Source organism: Pinus tabuliformis, chromosome 3_1 (genome assembly GCF_031772625.1).
Source record: "Pinus tabuliformis cultivar Carrire ecotype Pingquan chromosome 3_1, CPIR1, whole genome shotgun sequence".
Taxonomy (NCBI): Eukaryota; Viridiplantae; Streptophyta; class Pinopsida; order Pinales; family Pinaceae; genus Pinus; species Pinus tabuliformis.
The window spans coordinates 232,595,271-232,619,089 of NC_142301.1; the positions used below are offsets into that span (position 1 = coordinate 232,595,271).

General features: G+C 39.0%; 1 protein-coding gene across 4 annotated transcripts in view; it reads left to right on the forward strand.

The window, feature by feature from the left end:
- Nucleotides 1-23,819, forward strand: part of LOC149186655 (uncharacterized) — a 158,196-nt gene that overhangs the window by 131,460 nt on the left and 2,917 nt on the right. The gene's annotated exons all lie outside the window — the stretch shown is intronic.

Below are 23,819 nucleotides of genomic sequence, written 5' to 3' on the forward strand. Positions count from 1 at the left end.
GGTTCAAAATTCAAATTCACAAGTCTACAAGTCTAATGAGTAATCTATGACAAAAAGTAGTAGATTGTGAATATATCTACTAATCTCTCCTCCTTCCATCACGAATAGAACGTGATGGCGGGCCTCCACGTGGTGGCAATGAAGAAGATGGTCCCTGTGTAAGTCGTGGCACTGAAACTGATGAAGAAGAACCCCCTGCTGTTGGTGTTGAACCATGGAACCTAGGAACCAAGGGACCAGATGGGGGTGGGGGTGGTGGCATATCAACACGGTCATCATCATCCTAGAATCGCTCAAAAAATTCATGCAAAAAAAAAAACACTAGTTAACAAAAAAATTAAAAACATGAATTAGAGAAATGCTTTATAAGGGAAAATTGGAAAATTCATACCACAATGGACATACCTGGATAAGAGCATCCTCTAATTGCTCTAGTCGCAACACTCCATCCTCCAAATTGGGCTCCTTTGGATTCTTGTCCCAAATCAACAAGTCTTTATTAGACTTTGCATCTTCACAATAATGGGACAACAATCGCAAGTTGTAATGAACATAAACCAAGCTCTCTGCCCGGTCTAAATTCAACCTGTTCCTTTTAACACTGTGGATGAAAGAATAAGAGCTCCAACACCTCTCTGCAGAAGAAGTGTTTACCACCTGTGATAGCACCCGCAATGCCAAACTCTGTAGAAGTGGAGTACCCCCTCCATGCATGTTCCACCACTCAAGAGCAGAAAAAGTCTCTCGATCTTGAATTGCATGCATGCTCCCAAATGGACCAGTGTTGAGCGTATAGTTGCTCACCTGTCTCCGTACCAATGCAGCCTCCTCCTCATCAGGGATTAATTTACTCAATGCAGCCATATATTTTTCGTGAACCTCTCTATCTTGGTGTGGTTTTTTCCTGCTTCCCCCCCCAGGTGCTGGTGTTGAAAGCCATGATGGATGATAGTATTTAGGTGTCAAAACATATGCTAATGCATGCAATGGAATATTTAGCATTTCCCATCGGTTTTGCACCTCTACACGAATATAATTGTACAAGGTGGTATCTCTAGGCTCAACAATGTCTTTAATCTGCCCCAACATGCTATCCATTTGCTCATACACCTCCCCAATTACTGGTCGATCTGAATCTGCAAACTTGATCATGTAATAAATTGGTTTGGTGAATTGCAAAACATATTTAACCTGTGACCAAAAGTAACTGTCAAGAACAGTGTCCTTGACTGCATTAGCACCATCTGTGTCAGTGTTAATTTCATCCCATGTTTCAGCACACACCAGATTAGTTAAAGCTTGTCTCACCCTCACTAGCCGCCTAAAGGTGAGGTAATAACTAGCAAATCTTGTCTTTGCAATTTTAAGCAATTGCAACTTGGAGTAAGTGCCATAGAAGTAGTTTACCCTTGTATGCCCTGTGATGAATTTAATGAGCTGCTTCCCTTTCCTGTAAACCTCAGCAATCCACCCACAATCTTTGTGTTTCACAATATCATGCATCAAAAGGTTCAATGTGTGAACCAGGCACCCAGACCAAAAGATGTGTGGATGAGTACGCTCAATAATTTTTCCTGCTGCCTTACAATTTGCTGCATTATCTGTGATCACTTGAACCACATTATTCGGACCAACATCTTTGATTGATTTCAATAGGAGATCTGCAATGTTTTGTGCAGTTGCACTGATGGAGGAGGAGTCATGACATGCAATAAATACTGCACCACTAGAAGAAACACCAAGAACATTTATCAAATGTTGGTTTCTAATATTTGTCCACCCATCTGATACAATGGATACCCCAGAATCCACCCACTCATGTGTAAAACGTGTCAAAGCTCTTTGAACCTTAGCTTTTTCTCTTTCTAATAACACTGTTCTAGCTTTCTCATAGTTGGGGGCCTTGTATCCTTTTGGGGCTTCATTGATGGCCTTTACCATGTCATGCCAATAGGGAGAGCGAAGCACATTGAATGGTACACCGCAAGCACAAAGAAAACGGACTATCTTTCCATCCACATCATCCCTCCCAGCAACATTAAGGAAATCCCCTATTGTTCTTCTACCTCCAGAGGTTGCAGAAGTACCATGAGGAGATGGGCAACTACCAAATTTAGAGGTTGCACTTGATTCAGAATGAGTTTTTTGTTTCTTGTTTTTTTGTTGTGCAGCCATCTCTATTTGGATGTATTTTCTTCTTTCTTCAGTTGAAATGTTTGGGCAAATTTGTACCCCCACAGAATCCTTTTTTTCATCACTGTCCAGCACCCCACAAAGATGCCTCCTCAGACGGGTATATGAACCACAATATGGTTTTCCTCCATGACAACCATGAGGGCACACAAATTTGTAAGATCCACCACCCTTTCCCCCATCAAGTTTGGTCACATAGTTCCACAAGGGTGTTGATGTACCTTTCCCATCTTGTGCTTCAGTGTCCCCTTCAAGTTCATCCCCTTCCTCTTCAAACCCTTCCTCCTCATCATACATTGGGTCACTACTATTAGGACCAAGTTCATCCCCTTCCTCTTCCCTTCTATTCCTCACCCTTGCCATCATTAAAACCAAGAGTGGAATGATACATAGAAGCCAAAAGAACACCATCTTGGAATATGGATATAGGTGGTGGACAACCTGTAAATAAAGGAGCAAGTAGAAACAATGGGAAAGAGTAGGAGAGGGAGGAGAAAAATACAATTTTTTTTTCAAAAAAACAAGGGAGTTTGGGGTTTGAACTTACCTCTTTAGCTCTTGTAGATGAAGTCCTCCAAGCTCTTGCTCCAAGCTCCTCCTCCTTCTCCTAGCTCCTCCTTCTTCACTCCTCCAAGCTCTCCTCTCTTCTCCTCTCCTTTCCTCTCTTCTCTTCTCCTCTACTCTCTTCTCTTCTCCAACTCTCATAAACTCAAAGTGAGAAAATGAGAAATGAATGGGAGCTTTATGCTTTTCATTCCTCACCTAAACTCACCCTAACCCACCCCCTCATTGCTAAGTTAAGTTAACTTTTAAAAAAATTAAAAAAAATGAAGTGTCTTTCCTTAGCCCGCGCGGATTTTTCGGAAGCGCTCCGAAGCGCTCGTGAAGCGTATGCTTCCGGGCCCGAAGCGTGGCGCTTCCGGAGGCCCGAAGCGCCCTCCGAAGCGCGCTTCGGGGCCAACTCTTCTCAAAAACCAGGAAGCGCATAAAAAATTAGGAATCGCGCTTCGGAAAAGTTGGAATCGCGCTTCCTTGGGCGCTTCCGGAACGCTTCCGTACGGGACGCGATTCCGGCCTAGGATCCGGGGGGGGGGGGGGGGCGCTTCTTCTGCAACACTGATCTCAAAACTTTCTCAACTAAGACAACTTCCTTAATTTCTTCACCCAGATTCTTCATACAATTGACAATCTCATCTATACATAGGAAGTAATTAGCTATGCTTTCATCACTATGCATCTTAAGAGTTTCATACTGAATTCTGAGAGTTTGAAGCTTAGCACGTTTTACCTGAGTGTCTCCTTCGTAGCTTAGAATGATTTTGTCCCATATTTCTTTGGCTGATTTGAGCTACATGACCTTGACAAACTTTGATTTTGACAAACTTCCCAATAAGATAGTAACAGCTTTGGCATTGATTTCATATTGCTTTCTACCTGCCGTATCTATAGGAATTGCTGATGGAAATGTATATCCTCCTTCCACGATTTCCCAAATATCCATTCCAAGCGATTGTAGATAGGCTGTGGTTCTTATCTTCCAGTAAACAAAATTGCTCCCATCGAAGATTGGTGGTCTGATGGATCCCTCTCTTTCTTGATTACTCATGATGATGGATCTTCCTTCAAGCGATCAAGCTTCTTCTGAAGGACCTGCTCTGATACCAATTGTTGGAAATAATACTGAGAGGGGGGGGGGTGAATCAGTATTAGCAAATCAATAACTTTTTCATTTCCATAATCAGATTCATATACGCTACTTCAGTTAAGGAAACCCACGTGTACATGCAACTATGTTTAATGCAACTAGCGTATATCCAGCAAACTTATGATTCAGTTAATTCATCATATGTTGATCTTTAATCAGTGCATCAGAACATCATTAACCATATAAAGTTATAAACAGTAATCAGGTGCATTAAAAATAGAACAGATCATCACACATAAGAGACACACATTAACACCATGTTATAAGGTGGAAACCCAATGCAGGACAAAAACCACCTGCTGATGTTTTCTTTAAGATAAGAAAACCTTTTTACAATCTTGTACTGGCGCAGACTCATACTAGTACGCAGGCACCCACTTGCAGAAGGCTACAACCTTCTCTCGTTCTGCAGCTTCTACTGGAAGGGAGCTACAACCCCCTAGCTCTTGTACTAGCCGATATATTTACTAGTATGTAGGCGCCGACCTACAGAAGGCTACGACCTTCTCTTTTCTTCCAAGGACCACGTTTCATAAATTTTCAGATTGGATCCATCAATACAAAATCAATCACCACTGCAATACGACCATCAACTATATCTGCATTATCAATTTCTGAATCACTAAAACCCTGTCGTCGAAACACAACCACCAAAACACAAAGCAGAACCAAGAACTCTGCAACAACCACTAGAACCAACAACAACTTCAAATATCAAATCTCATAATGTATATGCTACTTGGCTGTGTCTAACCAGCGTGTATACGCCCTTTCACCAAAGGGAACCAGCGTACAGATCTGAAAATAATTTCTTATACCTTCGTTGCAGTTTTCTACTTCAGATATACCCAGATCATTAGACATAAAGGATAAGACATGCGTCAGTATTCAGATCTGAACTATTTATGATCATACCATATAATGATAGTGCATTTTAGTCTTCATGATCTCGGTCCATCAACCTTCATTCGCCACATAGGTGCATCCTTAGCAAAGCATCACATACCCATAACCTGCATACTAGATCTCACACTTCATCAGATATTCATCACTTGCACACTTGCCCTTTGGCCTAATGATCTTCTTCTCCTTATATAGGTTTAGGCTTCTCTCAATACCATGGTCCAAAACCACATAGGACCGATACCTTGGACCCAATACCTGGGGTCAATACCTCAGACCTAATACCATGGACTAATACCGAAATACCATGGTCCAAATACCACGACCAAAACTTAGTTTTCCAACATGTACACGCCTTTCCTTCTGTGAAAGTGCGTATGTACGTTATACACGCCTTTGTATATAGTGAACCTGCGTGTATATGCAAATTGGTATATTGTGAACATACGTATACCTTTTCGTATACGCGAATTTGTATACAGTGAATCTGCGTGTTTACGCGACTTGGTCAATGGTGAACTTGCGTATACCTTTTTTTCTTCATTCTTGCTGTTTACCTGTTATACTGTGATCTTTCATCTGAGAGAGTTGCCATCAAGGACAATACTTGTGTCATACCTGTATCATAATACCAACATTGTCATTGTTGAGGATGGTGGTGTTGAACACATTCCATTCTCTTGTAAGGTCTCCAAGTTCAATAAGAGTGAGCTCCCTATCACCAATGACTTCTCCAGTAGATGGGAGATCATTATTGATATCGTTAATCCTCATGAAGTAGCATTAGATGGATTCTCCTCTATCCATCTTGATGTCTTTCAACTTGTTCTTGAGAAAGAGAACTTGATTTGCATTATTTACTTTGAACATCCCAACCAGCTTGTCATACATCTCCTTAGATGTTTCCAAATCATAAATATAGGCAACTAAAGGCTTGTGAATAGAATCAACAATAATTTTCTTAGCTTTAACCTCACCTTTCTTGTACTTTGTTTGTGCAGTTGGGGATGCATTTGAAGGAGGCCCCACTACTCTTCCTTTGACATAGTCCATTGCATCATTTTCTTCCGATGTTGGATCTAGAGACATCTTCCATGCATGATAGTCGGATTTGAAGTAAGATGTAGTCGTCATTGGGACTAGTTCCATGTTTTTTCTCCAACAACTTCCCTTAGTGATTGCTTTTCCTCACTCTTGCCTGGGCTTTGTCTTCACCTGAGCTCTAATACCATGCTAATTTTTGATGACAATGGTATGTTCTATGCTTTAGCACAATTTAGTTCAATGTTCCTTCTTAGCCCAATGACAATTTCCAATTATTTCCAGTAGTAATCACATTATCTTAAACACATTGATAGTAAATGCAAATAGAACATAAAAACATGTGCAGAAGACAAGCCAAGACAATAGGACACAAGATTTGGTGAATGCCACAGAAAAACTCCAATGTGGGGAAAACCCTTTGATCAAATCTTCTTATTATTATTCAATAATTCAGCAAAGAGAGAGAGTACAAATATCAAATTAACTTGCCCAAAACAGTCTTGTCAAAATCAGCGTTCAATAGTATTCAATTGCAGCCCTAACCAGAAAGTCAACACTGGTCAAAGCAACACCAAAATGTCCTCCAAGCAGCTCGGTCAACAACAAATTAATTTGGCCTTCCAAGAGAGTCAAAGTCAACCCAAAATAGTTTGCTCAACCCAGTCAAAGGAGAGAGAAAACGCTGTTGTAATTTTGTAACGACCTATTTATAGAAATAATCTCAAATAAATTTTAATAAATAAATTATATTAATCAAATTAATAAAAAAATAAAAATAAACTAATAATAAAGTAATTTAATATAAGCTTAATCTTTATATTAAAATAAAAATCAGAAAAAAGAAAAGTTAATTAAAATCAATATATTTTGACACGACATGGGAAGGGTGTTGTGAGGAAAGGAAGCAGTGGGTGCTGGAGGAAGGATGACCACTGCTAAGAATTAGTTTATAAACCAAGAATGAGGAAGAAAAAAAAGAGGAACGGAAGGAGGAAGAGGAGCAGAATCTGAAATTATCCACAGGAAGGAAGAGCGCGGATTGTTCTGAGGTTCTGGGCACGGGGGAACAGTCTGCTTCGACTCAGAAGCTTATTGGACTGAGCAGCGAGGTTCTGCTCAGTTTGGCTAGGTGGTTTTGGTCTTTTGGTAACCGTAAGAGAGCTGCAGGAGACATCAGCAACTGCAAGTACACAGAGAGTTGTAGAAGACATTAGCAACTGCAAGTACATAGGTAAGTACCTTCATCAAATTCTGCTAGTTAATTCTGTAAATAAAAGAAATTAGTTACAGGTTCATGAATTTACTTTAATGGCCCTTACAATCTGAAACTTTACATTTCTGGTTAAATATTTAGGAGCCTTACATTTGGTATCAGAGCCCGGTTTTCAAACCCTTGGAATCCTAAAGGCCCATTAAACAATACTCCCTGCCGTTGCCCTACTAATGAGAAAAGATATATATATTATAATTATATACAGTATTGATGACAGATGCACATGCATACTGTTTTATTTTGGGAAATAAAGCATACTGTTTTAAAGCTCAAGTCCCTAGCACAGTAATATGTTCAAGTAAGTAGGCATGCAAGAATAAGACTGTCAATAATAGTCAAATTAAGGGTTGTGTATTGTAAATTAGATTATGATATTTTTCAGAATTCAAACTTCTGTCCTTATATTGTCCAGATAAGAAGCCTATCTCTCCTTTCTCTAAGAGTACCACGAACTTAATTCATGTAATGCTTTCTATACTCACTGAAATGAAATGAAATACTCAATGTGCAAAATGAAAAGGTTTGAAAGTGATATATAGAAAACATTAAATGGTAGCACATTCCTGTAATATGTAATGTCATATAGCTTCGTCTTGCAAAAGACAACCTGCATCCTATTGTAAAAGCAGAAGAATGATGCTTAGGTAGATACGGTATCAATATTTAATTGTCCAACTAGAAGCGTGCTCAAGCTGGGTACAGACAAGAAAATCAAAGTCCAAGTAATGTGTATGAAGAGAAATTTTAGAAGGTTGATTCAAAAAAAAAAATATTTTCATATTATGTTAGTTTAAATTGATTTTATATTACCTATATAGCCCTCTTCAAGAGCAGTTCCACCATCCAAACTTAAGTTCCAGTCCTCTGACCTGCTGCTACCCCTTGGAATGTGTTCCAATTTGTTATGTTCAGTAGCCTTGACATTGAAGTGGCCCGTCCTGGTAACAGATGACCACCCGAACCGGAGCGTCGCAAATTGGTTCCAAGTGAGGGAGCCTAAGCTCCACCGCTTCCTGGGAGCGGTTATTAGGTGGACGTGGCCATAGGTGTAGCAGCAGGGGGTAGAAACTCGTGCTTTAGGTGCAAACGTCGTGGATTTCATGATCCCATGATGAAATGGACTCCATACCTCTAAAGCCACAGCCAGATATACCGCCCTTTTTGCAGTAGAAAATCGACCTCTCATCTCTGCGCATAAATTCAAAGGATCTATACTGGACACCCGCTCAGTTAATTAGCTGCGTGTTAAGATATGGGTTGAGAATTGTAGTTTATCCACGCGTCATGCATACTCCGTGGGCAAGTATCATAAGGATAAAAATCCGTATTGATATATGAAGGGTTAGCAATCTGATGTGCGTAACTTCTATGTGATAAAAGTGGTTTGCAAACGGATTGTGGTTTGAACCCACGACTTCATATCCACCAGCGCTATGTCTTAGCAATACTCCACGGTGGCAATCGGACTTGTGGTAACCTATGAAAACGCTGCAGGTTATGTCGCGAGTTCGAGTTGGAACAACCGCAGGCTGGTCCTCATCACCGTCGTGGCAGTTCATGTGAATACCCACGGATACGTGTGAGTTCGAGTAGTGGCCAGGTGAAGAATAAAAAAAAATAAAGTATTTGGGTGCTATGAAGCATCGTATATGAAGTGGTTAATGTATTATGTGAAAAAAGAAAAGAAAAAAAAGAAAAGAAAAGAAAAAAATTGATACATGTTATATGTCGAAGTTTCCATTCAACGCCAGCCATATATGTTAACGAAGGTCACAAACCAAGGCAATGCTTAATACAAAATCATGAAGCCGCAGGGAGGAGCCCACAAGGAGCTTTACGGATTATTGCGAAATTAAAAGGATTATATGTGGATAAGGTTTATCGATGATAAAAGATGTGTAAAAGTAATTTTGGTTGCAAAGAGTTAAGTTGATTTGTAAAATAAGAAAATTAGATGTGAATAAGGATAATTAATAAAAGTCTGGTTGAAAAGAGTTTAAACATTAATTTGATTACTATAAAATGGTGAGGGAAAGTATTACGTATATATAAAAATAATTTATTTGGATTTTTTTTTTTTTAGGTATTTAATATTTTTATTTATCTTTATTTTTATAGAGAGAGCACGATATGTGGGAATTGTTGTAATGAGAGTGACTATAACAATTGAGTATGTAAGTATATAATATAAATTTAGAAATTAATTATGGAATATAAATTTAATCATCAATATAAAGATTGTATTGATTTCAGTGATTAGGTGAAACAATCATAAATGTAAAAACATCTAGTTATGTAATATAGTAACGATACAAATATTAAATAAATGAAAAAAAAAAGTAATTCCAGAATTTAAAGGATACACTTTTCTAAATGAAACTAAATGAAATATAGGGGTGGTTCAAAGGTATTTTATGATTAGCTTTATATATCAATATAGTTGCTACTATAGATAACCCTTGATTTATTATACGATATTTCTTTCCATTAAAAAAAAATAAAAAAAATTCAAGACCCATGCATTAAAATAAGTATTGTTACGCATTAGGATAGAATACCTTGCATTAGGACAAGGAGGTCGCGAGACCACCCTCCTTGACCTCGGTACCAGTAAGATCTGCCTAGCAGATAAAAATAGCAAAACTATACCCGTCTAGAAATGTGAAATTGCAAAATATATGTTAAATCTGAATAAATACCTTAAATTTTTACAAATTTCCTTTATATACACAGGAATCATTATGATGGTAAGGACATATGAACGACGACGACGTGACCGGGCAGCATCACCATCATTAATGCCACCACCATCGTCATCACCATCTCCATCACCACCACCACCATCAACACCAACCACTCCAGCACCAGAGTTGACCGTAATAATGAACTCATTGGAAGCTTTATTGGAAACATTAAAAGGGTCAACCATGGCTAAGACCAAAGAAGAACTGCAACCCTTAACAACCAATTCAGCGGAACCAAAGAATTTTGGATATAAAAGATCAAAGGAAGATATTTCTAGGGAGCTTCAGAAAATTAAACTCCCAGAATTTTCAGGAGGTCGAGCTGGAGAACGTGTTGAGGCATGGTTAGAAGGAATGAACAGATGCTTTAAATTAAGAGAATATTCTTCTTTTGCAAAAACAAAAATTGTTGTATTTCAATTAAAAGAAAGTGCCTTGATTTGGTGGGAAATCTGGAAAAACAACTACACCTTACAACAGATAATGTTCCTTGGGCACTGTTCGAGGAAAAATTCCGCGCAAAGTATTTACCTCCATATTTTCAACAACAAGAAGCCAGAGCCTTTCATACATTAGTTCAAGGTAATAAAACAGTCGAGGAATATGAGATAAGGTTTATGGAACTTGTGAAATACATTCACTACTTAGATTCTGATGAACGTTAGGCTGAACGCTTCATATTTGGATTAAATCCTCGCATCAGGGCCTTGGTGAACATGTGGAAACCATCATCAGTAGCTGAGGTGGTAGAATGTGGCCGTTATGCAGAAGAACATCTAGGAATCCAAAAGGATGTTGGGCTAGCAAAACCTGTACAATCAGGGTTTTCTGGAAAGGCTCCCCGAAATTCATTCAGAGGAGGCAGCTCAAGGCCACCTTATGGTAATAGATTTTCCCCAAGAAATGTAGGAACAAGAGCTCCCATGGCAATTAATACTATAGCCGCTGAATCATCCAACACCAGTCCATGGACATCTCGTGGAACTACTAATAGAGGAAGAAATTCGAGAGGAAACAACATGAGAGGACGAAGCTCTTCATCTAGAAATTCACGTCCTGATTCAAGAGGACCAACGCAGGTTAACTGTTGGGGATGTGGAGGACCGCATTTTCAACGTGATTGTCCAGAAGCTTCATCAAGTGTATTGCATAGGACTGGAAAGGAACCAATGTCAAATAATCAAGGTAATCATAGAATTCATGCCATAGTCAACGACGACCAAGCAGCACATCAATCCACTGTAGTAGAATCTTCAGGTATTATTAATGGTATAAAACTCAAAATCTTATTTGATACTGGTGCCACAGATAGTTTCATTTCATCATATGCATTAAACAAATGTGGGTTGGCAGCTCGCAGACAAAATGATTTTAGACAGGTAGAAATGGCCTCAGGAGAACTCCAATCCGTAGACTTAAGTGTGGATCAATGTAAAATTGACCTAGGGGTCTGTACGACTAAATTGAAAGTTTATGTCACGGCCTTAGGAACTTATGATCTTGTCATAGGTATGGACTGGTTAGAAGCTCATCAAGCTTGGGTAGACTGTTATGGGAAAAGAATTCTAGGTATAAATGATGAAGGAGAAGCGATCCAAATTCAAGGAATCAAGAGAAAAGTATCTTTACGCTACATATCAGCAATGAAAATGAAGCATTGCTTAAGAAAAGGTTGTCAGGCATATGTAATTCAAGAAGTAAGTAAAGAAAAAGGACCATCCTTAGAACAATATCTGGTGTTAGCCGAATTTCCGGATGTATTTCCAAAGGAACTACCAGGATTACCACCTGTAAGAGAGCTAGACCTCACTATTGAATTGAAACCTAGTACTCAACCAATCTCTAAAACACTTTATAGAATGACGACTCCAGAACTTCAAGAATTGCAAATTCAATTGAAGGAACTATTGGATATAGGACATATTCGACCCAGTATATCACCTTGGGGTGCTCCTGTAATTTTTGTCAAGAAGAAAGATGGATCCTTAAGATTATGCATAGATTATCGAGACTTGAATCGAGCTACAGTAAAAAATCGATATCCTATGCCTCGAATCGATGATCTTTTCGATCAAATGAAAGGAGCTGCTGTCTTTTCAAAAATTGATCTTCGATCAGGCTATCATCAGCTAAGGATTTCTGAAAGCGATATTTCTAAGACTACATTCCGGACATGTTTTGGACATTATGAATTTACTGTGGTACCATTTGGATTAACAAATGCTCCAGCAGTATTCATGAATCTTATGAACAGTGTTTTCCGCGAATATCTTGATCAATTTGTACAAGTCTTTTTAGATGATATTCTCATCTATTCCAAGAATAAAAAAGAGCATGAAGATCATTTACGAATAGTATTGTCCTGCCTTAGAAAAAATCAGTTGTATGGAAAATTATCTAAGTGTTCATTCTTTCAGGAAAAGATTCATTACTTAGGTCATATCATATCAGGTGAAGGGATTTCAGTAAACCCTGAGAAGGTAAAAGAAATCATGGAATGGCCAATACCAAAAAATGCACATGAAGTACGAAGCTTTATGGGCTTAGCCGGTTACTACTGAAGATTTGTGGAGGGATTCTCTAAAATTGCAAAGCCGATTACAACCCTTCAACGTAAAGGTGTTAAGTATGAATGGACTGAGGAATGTAATAAAGCATTCTCTGAACTCAAAAGACTACTAACCAGTGCACCAATTTTAAGAGTCCCTGATATGGACAAAGATTTTATGGTATGTACTAATGCATCCAAACAAGGGCTGGGTGCAGTATTGATGCAGGATAGAGGAGTAATAGCATATGCCTCCAAGAAGTTAAAACCTCATGAAGAACTCTATGCTACTCACGATTTAGAGTTAGCCGCTGTAGTACTAGCTCTAAAGATCTGGAGACATTATCTGGTGGGACGAAGTTTTACACTTAAAAGCGACCATCAAAGTCTACAATATTTGTTCACCCAAAGAGACTTAAATGCTAGACAAAGACGATGGAGTGAATTCCTAAGTGAATATGACTTTGGAATATCATATATTAAGGGAAAAGAAAATGTAGTAGCAGATGCTTTAAGCAGAAGACCACGGATATTCTCTCTCATACCTATCAAAGTAGATTTAAGGCAGCGAGTACTAGAATATCTCATAAAAGATAGTTGGTATTTAAGGGTGAGATTTAGTCTTGAAGGTAAGAAGCCGAAAGAATCTAAGTTTGAAGGATATGAACTAGAAGATGATGGAATCTTACGATTCCATGGAAGGATGTATATTCCAGATAATAAAGATCTTCGAGACACTATCCTTAAGGAAGCCCATAGAGCAGTGTATTGTGCACATCCCCGAGTAAGGAAAATGTATGCAGATACCAAGAAACTCTTTTTCTGGTCGGGCATGAAACGTAATATCATTCAATTTGTTGCAAAATGTTTGGAATGTCAACAAGTAAAAGTAGATCATTGTCATCCAACGAGTCTCTTACAACCTCACGACATTCCTATGACCAAATGGGAAATCATTTCTATGGATTTCATCACTGGACTACCTCTTACTTCTCAAAGACACAATGCCGTTCTGGTAGTAGTGGATAAATTAATGAAAAACGCACATTTTATTCCTGTAAGAGATACTTACGAAGTTGCTGACGTAGCTCGAGTATTCATAAATGAAATTATTAGATTTCATGGAGTACCTAAAAATATTATATTCGATAGAGACTCACGATTCACTTCAAGATTCTGGACTTGCACGTAGTCAGCCTTAGGAACTCAACTAAATTTAAGCACAGCTTATCACCCCGAAACCGATGGGCAAACAGAAAGGGTAAATCAAGTACTTGAAGATATGTTGAGAATGTATGTTATGGATCAGCAATCATACTGGAAAAAGTATTTATCCTTAGTCGAGTTCGCATACAATAACAGTTACCACAGTTCGATTGGAATGCCTCCATTTGAAGCATTATACAGTAGACTTTGCAGAACATCGTTAAGTTGGGACAGGTTAGAAGATCGAGTGATAATAGGACCAGAATTAATCCAAGAAATGGAAGAGTAGGTAAGACAGATTAGACAATGGTTAAAGGAAGCACATGATAGACAAAAGAGTTATGCTGATGCTCACAGAACTGATAGGAAGTATGAAGTAGGGGATCAGGTTTTCATCCGCATCAGACCAAATAAGAGTTCTATTCGATTCGGAAAAGGGACAAAGTTGTCACCCCGATTTATTGGACCATTTAAAGTCATGGAAAGAGTTGGACCTGTCGCCTATCGTCTTGCACTGCCACCTCACTTGCATAAAATTCATAATGTATTTCATGTATCTGTATTAAGACACTATATAGCTGATCAATCTCATAACCTTCAATGGAAGGAACTGCAGGTTTCGGACGAAGGAATAATATCGGTCGAACCATTACGTATACTGGAACGTAGAGTTTGACAACTCAGAAATCGTCTAATAGACCAAGTTAAGGTCCAGTGGGACAAGTATAGCCCTGGATCAGCTACTTGGGAAGATACAGAGAACATATGTCAAAGATACCCTAATCTGTGTCAATTTTGAAGAACTTTAAACTATGTTTTGTATATATTTACTTTACTGTAAATCAGAGGTTCAGAACCATTTTGAATGATCATATATAAACGTAAATTTTTATGACATGATATCTGTTTAAATTCCGCTGGTATAGGGATACCAAGACGAAATATGATATTAATCTTACTAAATTATAGTTCTCATAATAAAGTTTAAAATATTTAGGCGATTTTTCTTCTGATCGGAATCAAGATATGATAATTCTGTTTTATTATGCGTACCAATATGATTGATGAAATAGAAATCAAAGAATAATTACATTTTAATATGAAAGTCAATGACATGAATAGAATATGACAAAGTATGTTATACTGTAGTTGACATGTGTAAATTATACATAAGCTAATTGTTTTTGAATATGTTAATGCACATTTTATAAATGTATGGACAAGTGTTTATGATTGTAGATAATATCCGTTACCAAAATGACCACGTGATGACAGAACCTCAGAACAATTAAGGCTCAAAGAGATTCTATGACAGGGTATTAACCCTAATTCTATTGAGAGGGGTGGAGGTGTTGCCCACCGTTTATCCTCCAAACCCTGGAGTCATGGGAGGACTGTGCGAGTCACACTCCCCTAGACGTGTGATGATGACTGCTGGATGCCTACTGGGAATCAGGTCGGTATAACCGACGTTGTCATCCTTAGAGTTTATGAATGGTTAGGTCAGTATAACTGACGCCATGGCATACTCCAGTAGAGGACGGATAGGATGGGAGCGGAAGAGATTAGGAAGGATAGGATGATTTTGTAATAGCTGAGGGACCTAATGAAATAAAACATGATCATTAAAGTCATAAACCTAAAGTATTCAAACCACCAAAATTTATAGTGCTCTTACATTAAGTAAGAATTTAACCTCAATACATAATCCTAAGCACTATCATGAATATTCATATAAGATAAAATTCTAACTTCGGGACGAAGTTTTCTGAAGGGGGGGGGTGTATGTAACGACCTATTTATAGAAATAATATCAAATAAATTTTAATAAATAAATTATATTAATCAAATTAATAAAATAATAAAAATAAACTAATAATAAAGTAATTTAATATAAGTCTAATCTTTATATTAAAATAAAAATCAGAAAAAGGAAAGTTAATTAAAATCAATATATTTTGACACGACATGGGAAGGGTGTCGTGAGGAAAGGAAGCGGTGGGTGCTGGAGGAAGGATGGCCACCGCTAAGAATTAGTTTATAAACCAAGAATGAGAGGAAGAAAAAAAAAGAGGAACGGAAGGAGGAAGAGGAGCAGAATCTGAAATTATCCACAGGAAGGAAGAGTGCGGATTGTTCTGAGCACGGGGGAACAGTCTGCTTCGACTCAGAAGCTTACTGGACTGAGCAGCGAGGTTCTGCTCAGTTTGGCTGGGTGGTTTCGGTCTTTTGGTAATTGTAAGAGAGCTGCAGGAGACATCAACAACTGCAAGTACACAGAGAGCTGCAGAAGACATCAGCAACTGCAAGTACACAGGTAAGTAACTTCATTAAATTCTGCTAGTTAATTCTGTAAATAAAAGAAATTAGTTACAGGTTCATGAATCTACTTTAATGGCCCTTACAATCTGAAACTTTACATTTCTAGTTAAATATTTAGGAGCCTTACAAATTTCTACGGTCAAATCTGAAGTCAACGTTGAAGTCAACCTTAGTCAAATTGTCCCAAACTCCTCGATATTTGTGCCAATAAATGCGGACTCCAAAAATCAAAATTTTGCCCAAGAAAACGCAGTCATCGTTTTTCAAAAGAGCCTTGGTCAACGCTGGTTTGTTTTCTAGAAATTCAGCCAGCAAACAATCTTAGAAATTCGGCCTCCTGCCACATGTGTGAAGTAGAGAGAAGTTGCCTCCAAGCTATACGAACTAATCAATAGAGGGGGAGAGAGATATGTCATGATATGAGTGATGTCCAAATGAGGAGAGAGGTCACTCCTATTTATGCACTTTGTTGAGGGTGAGGAGACACATCTATTGGGCTTTTGAGCCTACATTTGACTGAGGCCGACCTTGACAATTTGTGCATGAGAGAGAATAAATTCAAAATTCCACTTCTGCTTGTCAGAATGAGATCATCTTTACATCAAAATTGGACCTCTCGAAAAGAGGAGTCCAATGCAATAATTATCTCCATCATATGAGCTATCCTAAGGTGTTATTTGGCCCAAGTTGCCAATTTTAACAATCTGCGACTTGCTCTTCTGTGGGAACATATTGTAGTTGGACTGCTCCATGTTGTACACAATCTCTGATAAAGTGACATCGAATATTGATGTGCTTTGACTTGTCATCAAACACGGGATTTTCAGAGAGCTTTATGCAACTCTGATTATCGCAATAGACACTAGTCGCCTCCATCCTCTGCCTGAACAAGCTTACTAGTAGCTTCCGAAGCCATATAGTTTTGCATGTCGCTGTGTTGGCTTCCATATACTCTGCTTCTGCAGAGCATAGTCCTATTAACTTCTGCTTCCTGGTACACCAAGAAACCATCCCCGATCCAACACTGAAGCAGTACCCGGAGGTACTTTTCCTGTCAACTGAACTACCTGCCCAATCAGCATCTGTGTACCCACAAAGTCTGACCCCATCTCCTTGACTAAATTTCAACCCATACTCAATTGTGCCACGAATATATCTCAGAATATGTGTCGCTGCTGCCCAATGTACCTTTTTCGGTTCTACCATGAATTGACTAAGGGTATTGATTGCAAAGTAGATAACTGGCCTAGTGTTGACCAGATACATGAGAGATCCAATGAGATGTCTATACAAGGTGGGGTCGACATCCTTGTCATTTGATGCGTCTATCTTCTTCCAATTGGTAATCTTGAGCGTAGACATAGGTCTGCAATCCTGTGTTCTTAACCTCTTTAGAATATCTATAGTGAATCTTCCTTGCCCAAGGAAGCTCTCCCCATCTTTTTGCCACACTTCCAATCCTAGGAAATAGTGCATCAACCCCAAATCCTTCATGTCAAATTCTATTGCCAGGTTCCACTTGCAGTCCACTATGAGCTCTGATGATCCTGTCAAAATGAAATCATCCACATACAAAACTAGAATGAGAGGCTCATCCTCTACCATCAAATAGTAAAGGTTGGGATTTGCATCACTCTTGACAAACCCCATCTGTTGCCATACCATGCCCTAGGAGCCTGCGTGAGTCTGTATAGAGCTTTCTTCAACTTGCACACATGCGTGTGCCTCTCATGAGTCTCAAAGTCCTCTGGTTGTTCTATGTACACTTCTTCCTCTATCAGCTCGTTCAAGAAGCTTGTCTTGACGTCCATTTGGTGAATTTTCCATCCCATCTGAGCTACTAGAGATATAATTGACCGAATAGAAGTGTATCTGGGAACTAGGGTGAAGGTCTCCTCATAATCTATCCCTTCTTTTTGTGCATATTCCTTTTCCACGAACCTAGCCTTGTACTTCGTGGATCCCTAGCACCGATCATTGATTGCTTGTGTTCCACCCTTTTGGATGAGGATGATGCACCTGGTGCACCATGCCCAGTCGGCTCCACACTTGCACCATACACTTGGGAGATGTTCCAGAGTCTAGAGGATGTCTCTCGCTGCAGATGGAAATCTCACATCACCATCCTAGCCCTTATAGATGGTCGACAAGCATTTTCGATCCACTTGGATACCCATTTTCGATCCACTTGGTAGAATTGGATGTCTTTGTGCCCCCACACCCACTTGGGAGCACCACAGGTTCTTGCTTGGAAAACAAGGGGCCAACCCCTTGTCCACTATGTTGGGAGTCCATTTCTACATCATGTCACCCGATTGACTTTATTAGGCCTCCTCAAAGGCCCAACGACTCACTTTATTGATCATTTGGCCCTCTTGAGAGGCTTATTCACGTATTATTGGGTTATTTGGTAGGCTTGTCACGAAAAGTATTGTTATTATGCACATCATTTTATTTTAAGGGTTCAATTAGGCCAATTTAGCTAAATCGAATTCAATAGAGAGTGTATAAATAGAAGTGAGATGATTCATTTTGATCATCATCACTTGGATTGAGTTATCTTCTCTTGTGAGATTTTCGCTATCTTTCTTGGAGGACGAGTTTGGATGAATGGATGAATTTTGATGTTTGGATCTCTTTCATTTTGTCTTGGAGCTTCATTATTGGCATATGTTGATGATTGGATATACTCTTTCTTACATGTAAGTACTCTTTAAATGCTATACTTGTTATTTTCTCTTGTCACATGCATGTTGCTGGGATTTTTGCTATACTAGGCTGAAATTTATTGTTTTTCTAATGCGAAATTGTGGAAATTTGATTTTTTATAGCGTTGCATCATGTCATGGGCCATGTATGAATGAGTAAATATTCCTAGAGATGTTTTGTATCAAAATTTTATCTTTACAAGTCATCAAATATTGTAGATCAAGTATAAATACCTTGCAGCAATTATTCGCATGCCCTAATGCCATGCAAAATTGTTTCCAAGGCCTTTTTGACGAAGTGAATCCATTCCAAATGTTAAAATCTCCTTGACTCCATCTCTCCCAAAGGACAAGGCACTAATCCTCCATAGGTGATCACTCAAAAGCATATGTTTCCTCACCTCTCTCCCTTTCATTCTAGGCCTAACATCCATGGGTGACCTAGGGCATCAATTTTCTCTCGATTCATCCATCTAAAAAGTTCGATCTCTTGCCCACTACTGCATTGTTGTGTCTTCTAGAAGCCATCCAAATTTGAAGCAATTCCGACAATGGGATCTTGAGATATTTCAAGCCCTAGCTCCGAGATCAATTCTTGCCCTTGGTTTCCCTTGGCTAGTGCCCTCATTGGGATCATTGCATCAAAATCACCAAAAATTTCTCCTTTGATCCCCTTCTTCCCCTCAATTAGGTCAAGCACACCCCTGGTTGATCAATTCCATCCCCTTGACCTAATTTTAAGTCCACTTGGTCTCGTGTGGCCCCACAACCTATTCAAGTTAATTTCACAAAGGCCTCTTGGAAACCAAGTTTTCACAAGGATTTCTAAGACTAGGTATCTTCCTTACAAGTCTTATCCTCAAATCCTAGCCCTTGAAATCCCCTTGGCCCTTCCTAGGGAGCCTTATACCTTGCTTCTCAAGCGAGCAAACCATACAATTGAGTCTCCCTTTTGAATAGGCCTTAGGAATCACTCCTCATCCTTTCATTGGTTCATTTATCTAGTGATTCCCTTTATACTAGGTCTCCTCCCATTGATGAAAGTCCATAAAGAGCAGGGTGTCTTAGCTGAGGTGACAGTGGGCTATCGATCCATTGTTGCCCTTGACCTAGTAGTTTCCCTTTCAGGATCATCTCCTAGGACCCCTACTAGTTTGAGCGATAACAGGGCTTGGAGAAGACACATCGAATGAGCAAGCGAGCGAGGCAGTGCGAATTTCCCAGTTCGTAGTTTTCAGCGAGGGAAGAGTTCGAGCCAGAAAAGCATTAGTGAGAGGGCTTAGCAAAAATTGGAGAGAGATTTCTAAGGGAGATTCTCGATAGATTTCCAGAGTCAAAGGGAAGGTTGATTTCTTCTATAGCAAAGGTCGTACTAGTGGGTGTGAATACTTTAGTGCACAGATTTGGGTAGCAGATCGTTTTTCCAGTTGTTGGAAATCAATAACAAAAGGTAGAGCAAGTTGCCTAGTGTGAGTGCAGGATCAACAGTATCTCAATTTCCAGTTAGTGCGCATTTCCTGCAACAACGTTTCTTGTGCGCATTTACTGGAGGAGGCCAAGTTTGATTTTGCAAGGAAATCAAAAGGTTTCCAAGTCAATCTGCCAATTAGAGTGGTGGAGAAAATTTTCCAAAGCTTTGCCAGTGTTTTGGGAAGCAGATCTATGTACTCTCAAATTTGTTGAAGATAATAAAATATGAACCCTCATCTGTTGGGCAAGTTTTCCCTTCGGGGACGTTAGTCCAAAAACATTGGTGCCATTTTTATGTGTGCATCTATTTCTTAGTTCCTGTTTTATTTTTGCATCATTTATTTTATTTGTGAAGATTGCAGTAGTGAGCTATTTGTTATTTGTCGTTAATTAAATAACATAAGACAAATAGACTACATCAATTAGAATAATAGTTTCCAGTTTATTGCAATCATGGAATTTTCACACCTCTTTCCTCCAAAGCTACTAGCACTTCCTTCTAGATCACTTGCCGGTACTGGAAATAAAATTACTGCTTCAAATTTGTGAACTGGGTAAACTGGCTATCCCTTTCTTCTTGCTTCGACCCTCTCTGCATATTGAATTCAACCTTCTCTGGCCTTAAGAATACTGGAGAAATGTAATCCGGGTCGAAATCCTCATTTGCTTTCTCTTCCTTACCCTGTGTTGATTTATACTTGCAAAACCCTTACGCTGCAAACCCTTTGCGCTAGATCTGCTCTGTGAATATCTAATCTGCCTCTGGAAACCATTTTCCGATAACCTCACTGTCTGCTGCCTATAATTGAGACAACTTGCACTTCCTTCGAATAACTTCCTTGGACTGGAAATCAAATTGCTTCCTCTGCAATTCACACCGCCTAACTTGGCCTGCGTAGATATGGATTTATGTGCTTCAGATCTCCCTGTGAACTGAACAACCCTTGCTCTAGAGCGTCTCTTATCCGATTTGCTTTGATACCATGTGAAATTCCCATGATTGTAATAAACCAAAATTTAATCTTTTATCTATTGGAGATTATTTGTCTTGTGTAATTTAATTTATGGCAAATAACAATTAAATCACTATTGCGATCTTGACAAATAAAAACTTTGCGAAGATTAAATACTGGAACTGAGAAATATGCGCACACACACAAAAATTATGACACTGTTATTTTTGGACAATAGTCCCTAGAAAAACCCACGAAGGGAAAACCGGTGCACTAGATGAGGGTTTTATTATTATTCAATATTTTGAGAAATATTACAACTCGCTGCCTTTCACTAGAAAACCTCCAGCAAATACTGATCTCCTCAGGCAAAATAATCTGGATACTAACTGTCTCCCTCTGCTTCTCGATCTTGCCCTCTCTAGGAAACTTGCACTTCTCTAGGCTATTCACACTGCCTCTCGGAAATGTGCACCGTTGCTCTCAGAAATTCATACAGCCACTGGGAACCCTTCCCAGCAAGTCGTCCTTCCTCTTGGATTGCGTTAGGTTCACTCATTCTGCCTCTGGGTGATAGATCTGGCTTTGACACTCTGAAACAAGCTCCTCTGCCACTTGCACTATCAAATTGGCTACACGAACTGGTTGAATCAGTCACCTCTGCAGATGAATTCAACCTCCCTTTCTTGTCACTCTAACACTGGAAAATACTGAGGAAATCTCCTCCGAACTCCTGCTCCAAAATCTCTGCTGAACCCTTGCCTCTGATGCTTCCCTAGCTTCATCTGTGCCCTTGTTGAATCACTACAACTGGGTAAGTCAAATTGCTTGAATGTTCATTGTGTCCTCTCCAACCCCATCGACTTTGCTCCTATAATCTTCTATTGGGCAACCAATGACCATGATCACATCTCAATCAACGACTATGATCATCTTGGCTTTGTCAATTAAATTTTTCGGAAGTCTCTAGAGCAAAATCGACCTCCTTCAATTAATTTGATTTAATTAACCACTTTTCCTAAACTAGACTTGGGAAATATTTTAATTATGGTTAATTACTCTAATTGAGATGTCTCTTAGGATTTTCTAATGAAACCTTTTATGGGTTTTAGAGATCTCATGTTCCTTAGCCTCTTAGAAACCATAGAGACTATAACACTTATCTGCTGCTACTCCAAAAACTAGCACTATTGAAACCCGGAGTGGAATCCCCAAAGGCCCAACTGGGGAGACACTCGTAGTTCTACAAAACTAAGGTGGAGTTTCGCTTAAAATTCTTGTGCTCAACAACACTTCAATCCCTTGCACTAAACAACTCCAAGAGAGGTCGAATTTGTAAATGTAATGGTCCAAAGATGAGCTCCAATGCTTCCTTGTTGCCTTCTATAGTCATGGGTCCTTCTCTCTCCTTGGTGGCCCCCATAACCCACCAATTCGTTCCCTTTTCCTAGAGGTTCGAATTGCCTCCTTTGGTGGCCCCCACATTGTAGTGGAAGTTATATTTTTCCCTCTTGGTGTATAGTGCCTCCCTTTCCTAAGCATGGAACCCATCGACCCACTTTTCCTAAGTCAAAAAGGCCCAAACTTGTCTCCAATGCCAAAATTACAAATTTGTGCTACGCTTCATCAATTTATGCATTTGGGGATATCACAAATAGAAAATGAATTTGTTGTAGTTCTTTTTCTTTGGACTAGATGACTCTGAGGATTGCAAATGGTCCTGGTTGTGTGTGGCACATCCAGCACTGGAGAGGGCAGGGTCGAGGGACTGCAAAGATTAGTGAAGGAATTCTTTGTGTTTTTTTCCAACTGTGGTTCACAATCACTAAGTGACTGCTACATCCACGAGTAATAATCCGGGAAGATCCACCCGAAGGGATCTACCCGCCGGCTTATTTGGTCGGGCCCAACCCCAAGGGCGTAGAGGAGATTTGACCTTGTGACCTCCCAATTATCAGGGTACTTAGCAATGGGAACTCGACCAATTGAGCTATCCTTTGGGGCTACGGATTTTTTGTTGTTGAAAAAATCATGATTTAATCCCGATTTTTTCAAAAAAAATCTTGATTTTTTGTTTTGTTTTGTTTTTCTTTTGCCGATTTTTTCCGATTTCATACTCTCGCCGATTTAATCCCGATCGCAATGTTCACAACATTGGTATATTGGAGTATATATCCACTCCAAAAATGCTCAGTTGATGGAATTTTTTTTTATGGAATTTCCCTTGTTTCCTTGATGAAAGATGACCAGAAAACTCATACAACCTTCAAAGCTTTATCTTAGCACAAGAAAAAATGAAATTGACCCTAAAAAAGCCCAAACTGAAACTTCATATTGCCTTTTCCAGCAGTAGGGTGATTATTTCCTTTCGACTCACGATAATTTTGAAATTATTGTGATAATTTCGACTGGGAAAATTATCATGATGATTTCAAGAGACAATATCAGCAAGTGTGGTTCTGGCGATAATATCGTGATAAATCTGATATTATTGTGATATGTGCAACACTGTTTGGTTGTATACAAAGTATTTGAAAAAAGGTTTTACGTGTAAAGTGTTTGACAAAATGTATGAGAGATGAAAATCAAGTTTTTGCTAATGTGGTTAGAATAAATTTAGTAGGGGTATGTGACAGTTCAGGTGTGTATCTGTTTGTAACCCTACCCTTCTATTTTATATATGGCAGTCTTTCTTGACTGTTCATACTCGTATCTTTGTATGTTTCATTAACAATATATCAATATTTAAT